This window comes from Dermacentor albipictus, chromosome 1 (genome assembly GCF_038994185.2).
Source record: "Dermacentor albipictus isolate Rhodes 1998 colony chromosome 1, USDA_Dalb.pri_finalv2, whole genome shotgun sequence".
Taxonomy (NCBI): domain Eukaryota; kingdom Metazoa; phylum Arthropoda; class Arachnida; order Ixodida; family Ixodidae; genus Dermacentor; species Dermacentor albipictus.
In genome coordinates, this window is record NC_091821.1 from 104,460,849 (window position 1) to 104,477,514 (window position 16,666).

At 41.5% G+C, this 16,666-nt stretch overlaps 1 long non-coding RNA gene across 1 annotated transcript; it reads left to right on the forward strand.

Annotated features, from left to right (window-relative positions):
* Window positions 1-2,375: 2,375 nt before the first annotated feature.
* Window positions 2,376-16,344, forward strand: LOC135914198 (uncharacterized). The gene is made up of 4 exons (XR_010568246.2): window positions 2,376-2,549; window positions 4,041-4,082; window positions 7,232-7,436; window positions 11,018-16,344. It is a non-coding gene; the product is annotated as an uncharacterized lncRNA (long non-coding RNA).
* The last annotated feature ends 322 nt before the right edge of the window (window positions 16,345-16,666 follow it).

Sequence of the window (16,666 nt, forward strand, 5' to 3'; positions counted from 1 at the left end):
TAATATTGAGTATTATTGAGCTAATGTTGAGTAGTTTTCAACAATAAAGTCGTTGACTAAATTCTCTTGACATATTGTTGAAAAGTATTGAGTATTGAACCACTGTTGAGTAGTTTCCAACAATAAAGTCGTTGACTAAATGCTGTTAACTTATTGTTGAATAACACTGAGTCACGAGCTATATTGAGTTTCGAAGTACATGTGAAAAACACACGCACATATGTATGTGTGCGTCTTTTGCACATATATGTTGCTTTACTGATCACTTGATCACCATTGCATATATACATGGTGTTGTTTCACGTTACTTGAACCATAGACGTATATACACGTGTTTCAGCCAACTTTACTCAGAGTTTAAAGATATGCCGATGCACCATAAGACGATGCGACCAAATGCATGTTGCTCACTCTTGCACGTGTCACGTTATTCTTGTATTTTTCCTAAGTAGTTAAGTAGTCAAGAAAATTATATAGCCATTTTGAATGAACAAAGTTAGGCGAAAAATTCCAATTATACAGTTCTAAAGCACTTTGCAAAACGTCCGATTAGGAAATTTCTAACTTTCTATCTATTAAGTGTTAGTGTTTTTCAGCTTACTGCGGATGCCCGAGAAATACAAAAAATATCACCTGACATACCCGCTTGCGCGCCGTGCGTGCAGCGCTTCCAAACGAGCATACCATCGAGCAGGGTGTGTTGCCGCTTAAAAGGCGACAGGGCAGTGACGAAGGCGTTGGCTGTAGTATTGACGCCAGCGACGTGCTTCCCTCGCTGCGGTTCATGATGGCGATAAGCAGACGGGTGTTCACACCGGTTAAATGGTATGTTTTCGTTTGTGCGCAGAAGGCTTAGGAGCAGTGCAATCACGACTCGCAGGCGGGTATGTCACGTGGTGCTTTTTGTATTTCGCGAGCATCCGCAGTAAGCTGAAAAACACTAATACTTAACAGATAAAAAGACAGAAACTCTTTATTCGGACGTGTTGCCAACTGCTCTGCAACTTTCTAATTGGAATTTCTTCGCAACTTCCTTGCTTCAGAAGTTGGTTATTTATCCTTGACTAATTAGCTAATTAAGCAATATATAGAAATAGCGCGACACGCTACTTACCAAAGGGAGCAACATGCATTTAGTCGCGTCTTCATAGAGGGCATAGAGTTTACACTTGGCCTAAAGTTAGCAGAAACACCCTGCATATATATATATATATATATATATATATATATATATATATATATATATATATATAGTTTGAGGAGACAAACGTCGCTACAAGCAGTGATAAACAACCGATGATTGGACGCATCCTGCATTTCTATCGGCGTCCATTTTAAGGGGCCAGTGCCCTGGCTGAGTGTTAGGAAACGGCATTGCATGCCTCCATGTTAAATATGGTCAAGGTGGCGGGGAACGTTAACAAAATTCAAATCTGGGGTTTGACGGGCCAAAACCACGCTTTGATTATGAGCCGCACCGTAGTAAGAAACTCCATATTTATTTTGACCTTCTAGGGTCCTTTAACCTGCACCAAATTTGGTGCAGGTTAAACGCACAGTACGCGGGCGTTTTTGCATTTCAGCCCCATCGAAATGCAGCCGCCGCCGCCGGCATTAGACTCCAAGCACTCGGGTTAGTAGCGCAACACCTCAGCCGCTATGCCACCACGGCGGGTGCGGCGGAGAAAGGAGTGAACATCGTTTTTACAGAGTAATTTCGCTTAGATGTTACCCGTTATAGCGCGCTACAGAACGAAACGAAAAGCTTGGCGGATATGTACAACATGGTGCTCATATTTCACATGGAGGCCAAATTCTTTCCTGTGACCTAGACGGGGTGCTGGCGAATGTATTGGGAATCTGCTCGGCCACCAAGCACAATCTGCGCTGCTATACGTTCTCGGTGACAACTCGCACAGCGCAGAAGCACACGCACAAATGTTTAAAGAATGGGACGACAGACCGCCTGCAGTTTGCCATGACGTCGAAATAAGAAGCACAAACAGCGACGTTTCTGTACTTTTGTGGTCAATAGTTCAGTTCGCATGGTTTCGGCACGCATTACTTTTTTTTTTTTTTTAAATACAAACCACGAATACTGTGCGCGCAAACATTAGCACGGCGTTTGCGACGTTTGAATTTGGCGCGTTTTCCCGCGCATGCCATTAGCTCCGGCCGGTGCACTGCGTTACTGCGCCAAAGAAAGTAGTTCATCAAAGAAGCGAAGCAAAAAACTTTCATACACTTGCAAATCGCAACAATTGTTCAGTATTAACATGAAATTACAAAATTTGTTATCAAATGGTACAATTTATGATAATATAAGCCTGTATTTGTATGAGTGTACACGTATAATTGCGCGTTTGGACGGTTGATGCTTGGCACATTTCGCCGGCGGCACGCTGTTTGCTTGATAGCTTCCTGCGTTTTCTGCGTCCTTTGTGTGCTTCGCTGTGACATCTTTAGAATATTCCTGCGTGCTGCTCGCTTTTTATGGGCTTGTTGCCTCGAAGAGCGCCATGATCGCCTCCGACTCAGCGACATTAAGGGTGAGTTGAGTGTTTCGAATTCCCCTTGTTGAACGGAGCGCGGAAATGATTTCAGCGCTTATGCGTGTCTTCCGCGCGCCTCTTTTCTAGTTTTCATTCCTAGTACTATCCTTCCGTTGCCAGAATTGGTTGTACAGCACTAGATTCGTGGTATATAACATGGAGCTTTGTCCTGGTTTAACTTTACACTTCGCTTGTGGTGACGTAAGGCAGCTATGTGGTGGCAGCTAAAACAGGGCATGTTGTACGCCATGATTTCTGATACGGTATTCGAGCACCGACTGAGTTAGCCTTATTAATGAGCGCAAAACAATGCGACGTGAAACCATCCGATCTGTACTGTAATCGGAAGATATTTCGTTTGCGCCACGCTAGTACAAGACGTGGGAGCGAGCTTGTAGCGGCGTGGGGCGGTGGGATCGGCGAAAGTGTATTCTGTTGCGCTGTTCCCTTCGACTCCGTGGCGCTTCAAGGCTGCTATCTGACACGCCGTGCGGCCGATGTTCGCGCGATAGGAAAACACAGGAGGCTGTCGCGCAATAATAATAAAGAATTTGAAGGGTGTACATGTGATTCTATGCGATACGTGAGATACAATGGAGAGGGATGCCACAGAGTGCTGCGAAATCATCGAGTTATACGCCTTGCCAACCGCGTGTGTTTTGTTTTCCACCAGTTCGCGCGCATTCAGCTTTCTTTTTTCATCTTCGTTCGACACCATCGAGTGCTTCGCCCCAAACGGCTTCGCGTAGGCGCTCTTAGCATTCACGGAAAGGCAGATTTCATGGCACTCCAGGTCCTACAACATTCAAAATAATGTAATTTCGTGAAACCGCAGCTTTTCGCACTTCAGTAAGTGATTGATTTAACAAAATTTTAAAATCAGTAAAGGAACGAGATGCCTGGCATATCTGCCTTGTCGTCCCACTGGGTTTCGAGGTGGCATGTATACGCTATCGGCAACATAAACATCAATAATTAGCATTGTTTCTTGTAACCATAGAAGTAGCTAGTTATGTCGAAAAGCTATTTTTGATTTGAATCCGAGCACTAAAGAGTGAACAGATTGAAAGGGGAGCGCATAGTTGTGAACTAAATGACAAGGCTTTGCCACAAGCTTGGAATAATGCATCGTCGAAAGAGCAGTTCTGTGAAATTCTTTCTTTGAGAGTAAGCAAAAGTTCAGTAGCGTCAGGTAGACGGGGAGTAAAATGCAACACTGTGGTTTTATATGAAGGAGCTGCCTTTAATATGTGGCCATAACAGTTCAGTAGATGCATGCAAATAATTTTTAAAATAGTAGAGGAATGTGAAATAAATTATTTGACGAGCTCACACTGCCATTGGCAAGAGCGGCCACACTTTAGTGTATTCAATGACTAGTCATTTGTATCCGTCAATTTATGTCAGCCTAATGGTCCATGTAGCGCTTTTGATTGTTGATTTTGCTGCATTGTGGCTTCACATTTTAATACTGACATCTTTTTTCAGATTCAAAATGAGCTGAGAGACACCCAAGCTGGAATGCTAAAGGTGAATTCTTTGGCCATTCATTCTGTAACGTCACCATGATCAAATACAGTGATGCCGTGAAAATGTATTGCAGGAAGCAGAAAAAACAACATTGCTGATGCAACTGCAAGGCATTTGCTCCAGTGATCAATTGGTGCAGAGTGCCTTCATTGGGAGACATGGTGCCTTTAAGCACTCAGCTGAAAGACTGCAACTGCACCGGGACTGGGAGTGAATTTCAGTGTCACTTGTGAGCATATTAGAGATAGAATGTGCCTTCTTCAGGGTATATGCCTGATATGAGAGGGGCGTTCAGAAACTTAGTGTGGACATTAGTGGTCTACGTGAGTGCACATCTTCCTAGTTTTACCAGAACGAAGGTATGACCTATGTCATGCAGCAGTGCACTGCTAGAGGTATCAAACCAGAACAGCAGCACCCTTTGAGAAAGTTGGCTGAAGAACGAGCAGTGATCAGGGCTTTCTGCATTTCAAGAGCCAAATTCCAAAAAGATTGATGCCGAGCTGGACGGTGTGAAGTGCCGGTCACCACATACTGTAGCCAGCATGGCATGAATCTCCTTGGCATTATGCCTCGTTAGGATACAGAAATTGCATCACTGCTCATAAAAAAAATTGGAAATTGGGAGGTTGAGGGGAAGTGGCAGGGCTCCCCTCTGGAGCAGCCAGTGCATGCCCATTGCTATACTGATAATCCTACCTTAATGAGAACTAGTGATGCATGTTAACCTATTACGCAGCAAAGTGCATTCCTTGTTTTGTATTAAGGGGACACTAATGACATCTTAAATGAATTTAAAATAAAGCATCATTTTAAATATCTACTTCTGTAAGTTTCTTGGTAATTGCTTGATTATTAGAGAAAATAAAGCTCAACGTTCAATTTTCTGAGTATCGCCCCAAAATCTTCGTGCTGACATCTCATTGTCACATCGTGGATTTCAAGTATTTTTACAAACTTGGGTTGTATTATTTCAGTAAAAGTTCCTGACGGTTCTTATTTTAAGCTTTTGGAATACGATGAAGAACATCTTTATTTGTAAAAAAAAGTTGCTGCACCTGAAGAGACATCATCAAAATCCATGACGTCACAGCAAGCGGGTGTGGTAACTTCAAGGCAGCACTGCCACCAATCTTTCCTCTTGCTGCTTTTACAATTTACTCAGCCTCTTGTCATGGTACGAGTGAATCTCTTGAATTGTAGGAAGGTCATTTACAGATACATCTAAAATAATTGTTCTCTTTAGTGCTTTCTTGCCATAGTTGCTTAGGGGTGTTGGCACAGCGCCGCTAAGCACGAGGTCACATGATCAAACAACCGCATTTTGATGGAGGTGAAATACAAAACCGCCCATGTACCTTGCAGCCTGATTTGGTAAAAATTAATCCAGAGTTCCCCACTATGGCGTGCTTAAAGCCTGTTTCACATGCAAGCGAAAATGCTTGCAAATCCTGCCGCCGCGCCGCAGAAATCAGTTTCAAGCGGCGGTGGGAGCGGCAAGGTTCGGGCAAGTTTGAATTTCATCGCAGCGGCAGAGCGGCAGCACTGCTTCCGAACGGCCCACCTCGACACGTGACCAGCGGAGGATTAGTGCTGGAAAGCCTGCGCATAGGACGATGTTTATTTACTTGGTACGCGTGGTACAGGCAACATGCCAAGAGAGCTTTTCAACGAATTGTTAAATTGCTAAGCGCAGGATATGTATCTATAAAATAAAAATTTGAGAGGCAGGGACAAAGCAATGTTTATGTTGGTAGTCGCAAACTACCGAAACTGGCTGAAAGTCCTGTGTTTTATGCCAGCAACATTGCTATTCGCAGCAGCGGAAAATGCGCGGCGGCAATCCATATGGAACGAAACTTTGCGATAAGCTTTGCAGCGCCGCGTCGCTGTTCGCTCCATTCGCTGAATCGCTTGCATGTGAAACAAGCTTAAACATCAGATTGTCGTTTTGGCACTTAAAACGCCAAAATTTAATTAATGTAATTTTACTTTAGTGCTCCCTTAAGCGGTAGAATTCATTATCTCTGCAAAAACTCATGCTCAAAGTATTTTCCGTAAAGATTAAATAAACAGTAGATATAAGTGTCTATTTATATTTTGAATTCTGTGATACGTAATGACTATTAGTGGTACAACGAGACAGAATTGTTATAGAATGTGTGACGGCACGATGATGCACATCGAGGAAATGACCGAGTCTCCCTAGAGGTCCCTGACATGGACATCAACTGACTGTCCACAAACTTCTGAGTTCACTCCGTGATCTTGTGCAGCCTGTGCTTCGCGAGTAGATTAATTTAATTGAGGTTTAATTTAATTAATTTAATTTACTGTCCTTGCGGCTTATGTACATTTCATACACTGGAGTGGAATCTCGCATTACTTCTGGAGCACAGCAAGGAAACGTGATGTGTAGTGGTAATCTTAGTAATGATCGACATCATGTCCCACTTCCAGCTCCTAGTGCTGCTTGCCAACACAAGCAGCAGCATCTGCTCAAGATAGCGTGAAAGAGATTCATTGAAAAGTGGCATATGCCCAGAGTCGCATACCCAGTCACCCAAGCTGTTCCAACGGTTGGTACTGAACTCTTCCCTCAACATAGCAGCCCAATCTCCCCATTAGGCCATGGGCTACATATTCACACAAATGGATGGGACAATCGAGACAAACACCTGAAAATATGAAGTATCCAAAGAATGGTAATCACAATAAATAGTACTAGATGTGCATTAGCGCAAGCTCTTGGGCCAGTTGGTGCATGATGAACTTGAAAAGGGGGGGTACCAGCAAAACAAAGGACGCGCACACATGGAAAAGGCATTAGACAGGGACGAACGCTGGTCCGTCCCAATGTCCGTCCATGTCTAATGCCGTTTCCTTGTGTGCGTGTCATTTGTGTTTCGCTGGTACTCCTCTTTTTCAAGTACTAGATGTTTGGATACTTTGGTTTATTATTCTTGTTTGTGCTGGATTGTTTTTCTGAAACATGGGGCATCCAGACAGCATCAGAAGCTTGTAAGAAGTTAAGTTTAGCATTCTAGATTTGCAACAGGTACTTTTGTAATTTATTTGCAATAGGGCTGTTGTGTGAATGTACTTGAAAGGCCTAAAACTGTTTTGCTAACATTTACTTAAACATGCAGGTTCACATACGCTGTAAGAGTGCACATTGAGAAGGTTATCCTGGCCCACCTTACCATGGCCTGCCATGGTGGACCAGGAAAGTTTGCAAGGGCCTTGCTTCACCATGCGTTCACAGAGGAGGAGCTCATGGGCCATTTGGGCTTTGGAAATAACACCAAGGGGCAACAGAGGCTCTTGACCCCGTCAGGGTCAGTGCTGTTATAGGCAAGTACCATATATCCTTTCCGGTTGCATTTTTACATTCACATTTCTTTTCTAAAATTATGAACTTGCCATTAGCATAATAAACGACTTTCATGTAGCCCGTATGTGCAGTTGTGTGCTACAATAGCCTATCATTTGGAATGACTGTTCATATGATCTGAAGTGCCTAATGCCGCCATACTCAAATGCTTCTAAAATTTAAAAGCTGCCTTCACTGCCGAAAGTCTTTAGCATCTCCACCAAATAAAATGAGCTGCATTTGTGCATTAGCAGTGCTACTTGGCAGTCATTGCAAGGAATAGTTGTCTGTGAAGCACGCTCCAAATCTGTTGGCATGGAGGACATGGTTAAGTAGCCTGAAAGTGTTATTCTAATACACAAATTGCGGAGAAGCTATGCTCAAGTGTGGTTACTGCTCAGCTCGAGCAGGAGCACGTTCACCAAATTGCAGAAATCAAAACAGCTCTCCATGTTCTGATATGTGAAACAGTAGTTTCACCAATTTTAACAGACCACATCAAATCAAAGTTGCTCCTATCATGAAGGAGGTCCATGTGATCCGAGGCAGCAACCTTTCAGCAGAGGGAACCTGAGTGGTGTGGCAATTTTCTTTTGGTAGTTTCAATCAAAGAAAAACAGGGACAGAGTTGCCAGCTTCACTGTCAACAGTACTATGTTTAGTGGATGCTTACTTATTCTAAGCACCTAACCTATGACTCGTATTTATTAACATGCACTTTATCACTTTGTATTCTAAAATATGAAAAAAAATATTTATGTGGCTTATCCCCATATACTTCAATGAATGGAGAATAGGCTCTTGGGGCCTAATGTATAAAGCTTCTCACAGACCATCGGACATGTCCACTACTCCCATTCTGAAATTGTTAGAATTGTTTCCTGCTTCCTTACTTCACCTACCTGTTAACAGGGTTATGAACCATTGCCAAGTAGATTATGGGCTTAAATTTATCAAAAAGATGAATGGGCTTTTCTGTCGCTCTTGTTTAGCCCGTTGAGGATCACATTTTGGGGAGAAATATGCCTCTAATTTAGAAGTTATATATCTTTTGTGGTGTGCACATACTCAAAACTTTCGAATTGAATAGTGTCCTATTCAATTTAGTCTTTGAATGGTCACTATTTGTAAATGTGAGTATTATTCTAATATTTCGAAACACCAATAAAACATCAGATTTGAGCCAAAGTACGGTAAATTTTCACCTCCAATAACATAGTATAGACGTAAAACGTAAGAACTTGTAAGAATAGCAGACCGGGCTACGTTACTAAAGTAGCTGTACTTTAGAGGCTGTACAGCAATCATTCATGCTTACTGAAAAGTCCTGTGTATGTGAAGAAACTTTTTGCTGCTCCATTTGTGCTTTTAATAAACAGCTCTTCATAACATAACAATGACAGAAACTTGCTAACTATAAGAACACTAGTATGTGAACCTCATCTTACAATAATTGTGATATCAGCTGTTCATTACGAGCAATAAAAACAGCGCTAAACGACGGGACGAGTGAAGGGACACAGACAACTGCGCTGACTAACAACCAAGGTGTGTTTATTCCGTCAGTCAGCATATGTATGCTCCGCCGCTATCTGAAACCACAGAATCTACAGGATAGGGCATGCGCAGGGGGAATGCGATTAATGTGATAAGAAGGCAATCTCCTTTGGAAGGAGAGAAATGGACGGGAGGGTTACACATGCATCACCACTAACGTGAATGTGGAAGGCTTTGGATATAAGGCGTGCGCGGTCATCACGATATTTTGACAGATAGGTTACACCTTCGAAGGATGGCTTGCAGCCGCATTCATTGCAATGTAGCGACAACTGACTATCTTTTGCCCGTTTTTGAATGTTGTTGAAGTGCTCACGCATGCGGTCGTTGATGCAACGCCCCGTTTGGCGACCATCAACGACCGCATGCGTGAGCACTTCAACAACATTCAAAAACGGGCAAAAGATAGTCAGTTGTCGCTACATTGCAATGAATGCGGCTGCAAGCCTTCCTTCGAAGGTGTAACCTATCTGTCAAAATATCGTGATGACCGCGCACGCCTTATATCCGAAGCCTTCCACATTCACGTTAGTGGTGATGCATGTGTAAGCCTCCCGTCCATTTCTCTCCTTCCAAAGGAGATTGCCTTCTTATCACATTAATTGCATTCCCCCTGCGCATGCCCTATCCTGTAGATTCTCTGGTTTCAGATAGCGGCGGAGCATACATATGCTGACTGACGGAATAAACACACTTTGGTTGTTAGTCAGCGCAGTTGTCTGTGTCCCTTCACTCGTCCCGTCATTTAGTGCTGTTTTTATTGCTCGTAATCATGAACCAACCAGCCCAAATGCGTACTCTTTTGCAGCTGTTCATTATTCAGAAGCTATCCAATATTTGATTTGCTTCTGGCATTATTCGGTTCAGTCTCAAAAATCACTTTTCGCGCATCCTTAATATTTCTATTGCAGATTTAAGTTCTTCAGGGCGACTTTCCGAGAAAATAAACTGGTAAATAATTTTTAAAATAACAATAAAGTGGCAATACCATTTCAGTATTTGCAGTTTTACATGTTTTATTTTTTTATGCAGAATAAAGCAGCATAATTTTTTCTGTAATGAAAGTTACAAAAACTTGTGGCAACACTCCCAAATTAGTGCAATGACAGACACCAAGGAGCTAAGTGAAAAATCCGTTTGGGAGAAACCCAAGGAGCGACAGCACTATAAGAATATTTCCTAGAAGTCTCGGAAGGTTGCAGCACCTCCAGTGGGAGGCTAGGCAACACTTTGTTCTGAAAAGGCAAATTTTTTCAGAACGTTCCGTCACAGCGACAGATGTATGGCAGTGAACCCTAAAAGGGTTAAAGAAGTCAGTCCTATGGCATATGGCCCTTAAAAGACAGCATTTCTTTGTATCTGTCACATTCTGCATGGGTCATGCTAAGCAGCTTGGTGCACAACTACACGGAATCCTCATTATAACAGTAATTCAGTCGTTGAGGCAGAAAACATACTTCGCTGTAAGCAGTGTTTTCTTTAATGTTGAAAGTCCTAAGTCATTGTAAGGTGAGAAGTACGTTCCGATTGCATGTGAACTCAGGAAACCTAACATCAAATGAAGCTACACTCAATTCTAGTGACATGACACTATTGTATTTGGAGCATGGAAAGTCACAGTGAAGTGCTGCACATTTTAATTATGAAAGTTACAAGAATTTATTTTAGTTGTCAGTTCAGGTTTATTTATAAACGACATGAATTTTTTTCACCATTTTGTTTCTCAGCAAGCAAGGTTCACATCTTTGACATTGAAGATATTCATAAAGTTATATTGCTACAGTGTTTTGTTCCTCTTTGCCCTTTCCTGCATTTGACACTTAGTGGAGTCCTGTGCCACACTAAATAAATTTAAATGGTCATGCTGTAAAGCTGTACCCATGGAAAATTGGAATGAAGCAACACAAATACATAAATCAATTTCATTGTAACGAGGGCACATTGCATGCCATTCTTTTGCATGTGGAAGTTGCTTTTGAAAACTTGTTCTGGCTTGTTTTTGCAGGCTTCACGTGTCGCAAATTTCCTGGTACCAACATGCCCTATGTAAAGAACTCCGGCCTCGCTTCTCGCATGGGACCCTGCCCCTGAAGCAACTGCCCCTGCCCCTTCACCTCTGAAGAGCCCAAGTTGGACAGCTCAAACCAAAACACAAGTGTTGTGCTTTTGTGACTCTCGACATTTTTATGTTTTATGTTAGTCTCCTGAAAAGACCAATTTGGATTTCTCAAATGAGCATACAAATGTTGTGCCTTCCTATGCCTTGACATTTTTATGTTAATTTTATTTATGTTAACTTTGCTAGTCTCCTGAGAAGCCCACATTGGATTGCTCAATCCAGAATACAAGTGCTGTGCTTTGTTATAGTTCACTACATTTTTATGTTAGTTTTTGATATGGTTCCAGTAAGGATAGTGTTTCCTTATTAATATATTTTTTAAGTAGCTTAAGTCATTTCATGCCAAACCACCCAACAATTTTCTCAAGAACTGTTCCATTATGGCAAACCATTTCAAGTTTGCTTGATTTTGAGTAGGTACAACGAGAAAATTTTTGAGAAAATTTGCTTTCATACATACTCTTAAGTAATTCCAGGGCAACCAACCAGTGTTTTTTTGGCCATCACAGATATAATTGAAGCTCCGAACTCTTGCTCCCCATTTATTTTCCTTCCCAAAAATGTTTTTTGAATTTTGGCAAAAATTTATTGTTCTTGCCCAGCTAAGCTAGAAGCCACTGACACACGTTTCTTCTGAAACGGAAATTGTATGATCCAGATATTCAGGTGGTGTTCATGTCAAGAGACTGAAGTGGTGTGACTGCCAAAATTTGCAAAGTTTGAATTTTCTTCTAACGTAGGGAAATATAGAAGGCACAAAATGAATATAAAATCAGACTGGTTGACTTGGGATAGCAGCAAAATATTTCAAGCCTTGGAGGTTCAGTTGATCAGTTAAAAAAAACTGTAACGTTGAAATTTTTGGCAAGCTTCGTGTTGAAGGTAAAAAATTAGCTTTGGTGGTTGGCACAAAAGTATGTCACCCATCATTACACAGCCGTACATGTCTGCTATGCATGTGACAAGTAACAAAAAGTGATTATTCTTTAAGTGCGATAAGGTATTTTTATAATGTTCCTTTGTGGATCACACATACAGCATAAATATAGCATAAATATATGAAGCCATGTCATCTAGCAAGGAAAGGTTGTTAATATATTAGCCACAAGAACTACTCAACAAACTGACTTGCCTTTTTTATCATTACGAAGGCAGGTGACGTCAAGCGCTGCTGCTGCAGTCTCAGCTCGTATTTTTTTAACATGAACGCAAAAAGTGGTCGCCAATGGTGTCTGACCACATCAGACTGAACATGGCACATGTGACTTTTATAGATGAGCATGTTCCAGCTCTGAAACAGTGGTAGCAAATAACACCACAAGAATTTGTTCATACTCATGTAGGTTTTCAGTCTTAATTATGAAGGTGTTTTCTACTTGCATCATCATTGGGCTTCAGGGAGCAGGGCACAAAGTGTCCTGCTCCCTCTATGTTGCATTGCAATGCGACATGCCCTTTAGGATGCTTTGTATGAACAATATCAGTGCTCTTTATAGATTTACTGTCTACATAATAGCTGATATTTCTTTTTCTAAACTGCATGAAACATATTTTTTAGCACTGCAGGATTCCCTCACATATTTATTACGTACGAGGTCTGTTAGAAAAGTATTCAACCTTTTTTTGCGAACACCTGATGAATATGAAACAAGCGCGTTTTCATCAGCCACCCTTGAACCTTTGTGCGCATGCATGAATTTTTTCCCACCTGCCAATAGCATGAATTGCTGGGACGCAGCGTTTGAATGAGGTAGTACAGTGCTCTCGTCGGTTTTTATTGCAAGGAAAATGGCAGAGCGACTGGAGCAGTGCTACTGCATCGAATTTTGACAGAAACTGGGCGACAGCCAAGTGGAAACCATCTGGAAGATTCAGACTGCTTTCGGTGACTGTGCTATGAGCAGCACACAGATTAAGGAGTGGTACAACCAGTTTAAAGACGGCCACACATCGGTAGAGAGCGAGCCACGCTCCAGTCGGCCATCAACATGCTGAAATGACTGGGTCATTGCCGAAGTGAACCCCGTGGTGATGCGGGGCCGTCGTGTAACTATCCAAGAAATTGCGGAAGAGGTGGGCATCAGCACATTTTATCCACATTCCATTATCACCGAAGATTTGGCCATGAAGAGAGTTGCGCCGAAATTTGTTCGCAAGCTGCTCATGGTAGAGCAAAAGCAACTTCGTGTTGAAGTCTCACAGACATGCTGGATTCCACAAACAGTGACCCCAACTTCATGAACACCATAATCACTTGTGACAAGTCTTGGGTGTATGTTTACGACCTGGAAACCAAATCCCAGTCGTTACAGTGGAAGCATTCCACGTCGCCAACCAAAGACCGCTAAGTGTGCAGCAACGTCAAAGTGTTGCTGACTGCTTTCTTTGACTCCCGCAGTGTGGTACACCGCGGATACACACCACAGGGTCAAACAATCACTAAAGACTACTACAGGGATGTCCTCCATGGCCTATGTGATGCTGTATGGAGCAAGATACCGAAGTTGTCAACAGGAAACTGGCACATCCATCACGACAATGCTTTTCTCGCACTTGATTCAGACTTTTTTGGCGCAAAACCAGACTCCTGTAGTTCGACAGGCTCCTTGCTCTCCTGATATGGCGGCCTGCAACTTCTGGCTGTTTCCCAAAATCAAGGGGCCATTGAAACAAGCGTGATTTCAGACAAGAGAAGACATTATGGCTGCAACGACAGCTGAGCTAAAGTCCATTTGGAAAGAGGCCTTCTCGGAATGCTTCTAACAATGGCAGCACCGCTGGGAGAAGTGGCTGGATTCCCAAGGAGACTACTTTGAGGGTGATTAGGTTTCCAACACTTCAGTTATGCCAGTTTTTTTTCTTCTTCTAAAGGTCGGATACTCTTCTAACAGACCTCATATTGATATTTTATGTGCAATGGCTGTATGGTTTACCTGGCCCACACCAAACACAAGCCTCGTTGCGTTAGAGCATGTGTCCCTTAGCAATAAAATGCAGACCCTAACACCGCTTCTCTGTCATCTGTGCATACGAAGCCAGCTTTGTCGTCTGCATTCCCGGCCAGCAAGCTGTGCGCACATCAGAGAAAAGTCGGTGCTGACAAAATTTCAAAAAATAATTTCGCATTTAAAAATGCCTTTTTTAACTTCACACATGCATAGCAGACATGTAGAGCTATCCAATAATGTATCACATTTTTTCGCCAACTACGAAGGCTGTTTTTTCCTTGAACATGAAGCTTCTTGCAAAAGATTAGAATTTTTTTTTTACAGGCGATCAGCTGAACCTTCAGAGCTTCATATATTTTTCTGCTATACTATGTCACCTGGGCTACCAGTCTGTATTTAATTTCTGTCCTGTGAATTTTTTCTTACGAAAAAAAACTAACGAATTGCAATTTGACTCATTTTTGCCGGTGCCAAAAGCAATTGAAGTATTCAAATATTTGAAAAATTGGCTATTTTGGCAGTTGCATCACTTCACCGTATTTCCACGCACACCATTTGAAGGCCTCGATCAATACAATGTGCATTTGAAAAAAAAAGTATTTGAAGCATTTGAAAAAAAAATGAAAAGCTAGAGGACATTTGATGCCTCTAGCTCAGCTGAACAGGAAAACTAAACTGTCACCTAAAATGCTACAAAATATCTGGCAAAAATAAATAAAAGTGGGTAACGAGCTTTAAACTCTAGTAAACATATGGCAATGTTTCAGATATATGTGCGGTGTCAAAAAAAATGCTTGTCGATTCGGCATGGAATTGCATACCTGCAAGTGCATCTGTGCCATTTCCAGAGTTCAGTAAGAACGGCATTTTACATAACTTTGTAAAAATGGTTTATTGCTATCTAAAATACATGAGTAAAATTAATAGGTATAAGTCGGCTTAAATTTAATATGCAACGAAACATCTCCAGTAATGGCAATGATGTGCCTTTCATGTTTGCATAAAACCATATCTTCTAAATTCTTTCGTTATTTTTTGTGGCAGCGAATAAAATTGAAATGGAACTCGCACAAGGAGTAACTTTGCTGTATTCCAGCACATCACTAATAGCTGTCTTTGTTTCATATGAAAATCTGAAGCAGTTAATATGAATAAGTCGCTTGATATGGAATTACCTGCGCAGGAACGTTATCATGGCAGAAAACACAACTGGATCATGCAACAGCAATGCAGCGTAATAAACTGCTCCCATAGGCATCACTTATTGTGATTGCCATGTTTCAAAAGTATGTATGGTTTACTGAAATTGGCACACACCATTCAACCAACAAATAAGGATTGTACAGTGATCCTTTTTAAGTTTTACAGATATTTAAGTTGTCTGCCAGGTAGCATAATTCTTGTTCTTGAGCTGGATTATTCAGAGGTGGACATTACTAGCACAAGAAATGGAAACATTAAACTGATTGTCATAATTTTATTAATTCACTTCTAACATCACAGCACATATTTCAGTTTGCAAATTGTAGCCAGTGAGTTTGCAAGACATTCACTTGAAATTAATTTCCAGGATGACACCAGTTGCGATATTTTTCCATAAATGTGAGAGAAATACATGGGCATTCCGGTTACTTTTGTGCTTCGATGCATAGCAGTGCATTTCTACAGCCAGTTTGATGGCATGTGTCTCGTTACTAGTGTCATTCTGGAAATTCATTCTAAGTGCATACACCTTGTAAAATTACCGGCTACAATTCGTAAAAACTTTTAGGAACTGAGTTTTTGTTAATCAGCTGACTATGGTGTCTTGTTTCTCATGCAAGTAATGTTTGGCACTCTGTATCTAGAATTATGTTAGCTGCAACAGTCAGTCTTCAATAAGTTCCATGAAACTTAGATAACCACCCTGCATGTCAGGTCTCAGTTGAGTGCTGTGGGCACAAGCAAATTGTGCCATGGTTATAGTACCACTGGCTACCTAATAGAGAAAGCAAGTACCTTTTTTGAGTGTTCTTATTTACAGTCATGTCAGTCTGTTTGTACATTTATTTATTTAGGCATTTATTTTTTTAAATTTATTTCTTTTGGGAAATGTGTTTTACTTGAGAGCCACACTGACTACATCTTCAGTATTCAATTTTGTTATGGTGTCAAGCTGCAGGAAGTTTGTACTGTGTGATAGTTTTTAAGAAGTTTCTGATCTCAAACTACAAATGGTTGTACATTTACACAGATGTTTACAAATAAACAGTTCACCTAGAAAAATGGTTTTTGTCTGCATCAGTTCAGCACTCTTGATTTTTCGGAGGACCATTCACTCTGACAACTGAAAAAAGTGGCATAACAGTACTGCTAGCAGTTTTACAGTATGGTTTATTACAGGCAATCTAGGAGCATGCTTTTGAGCCCAGGGTGACAGAGGTCTGCGGTACAAAATGCCTGTATTTAAATTTTATCCTTATCCTCTCACAGCAGACATACCACCGTGACATCAAAGGTAATTATATGCAACATAGCTCAGCAGTATTTTAAGGTAAGTGCAGGTTTAAACTGCCAAATACCCAGTGGGGCATGAAGGGCTTTCAAT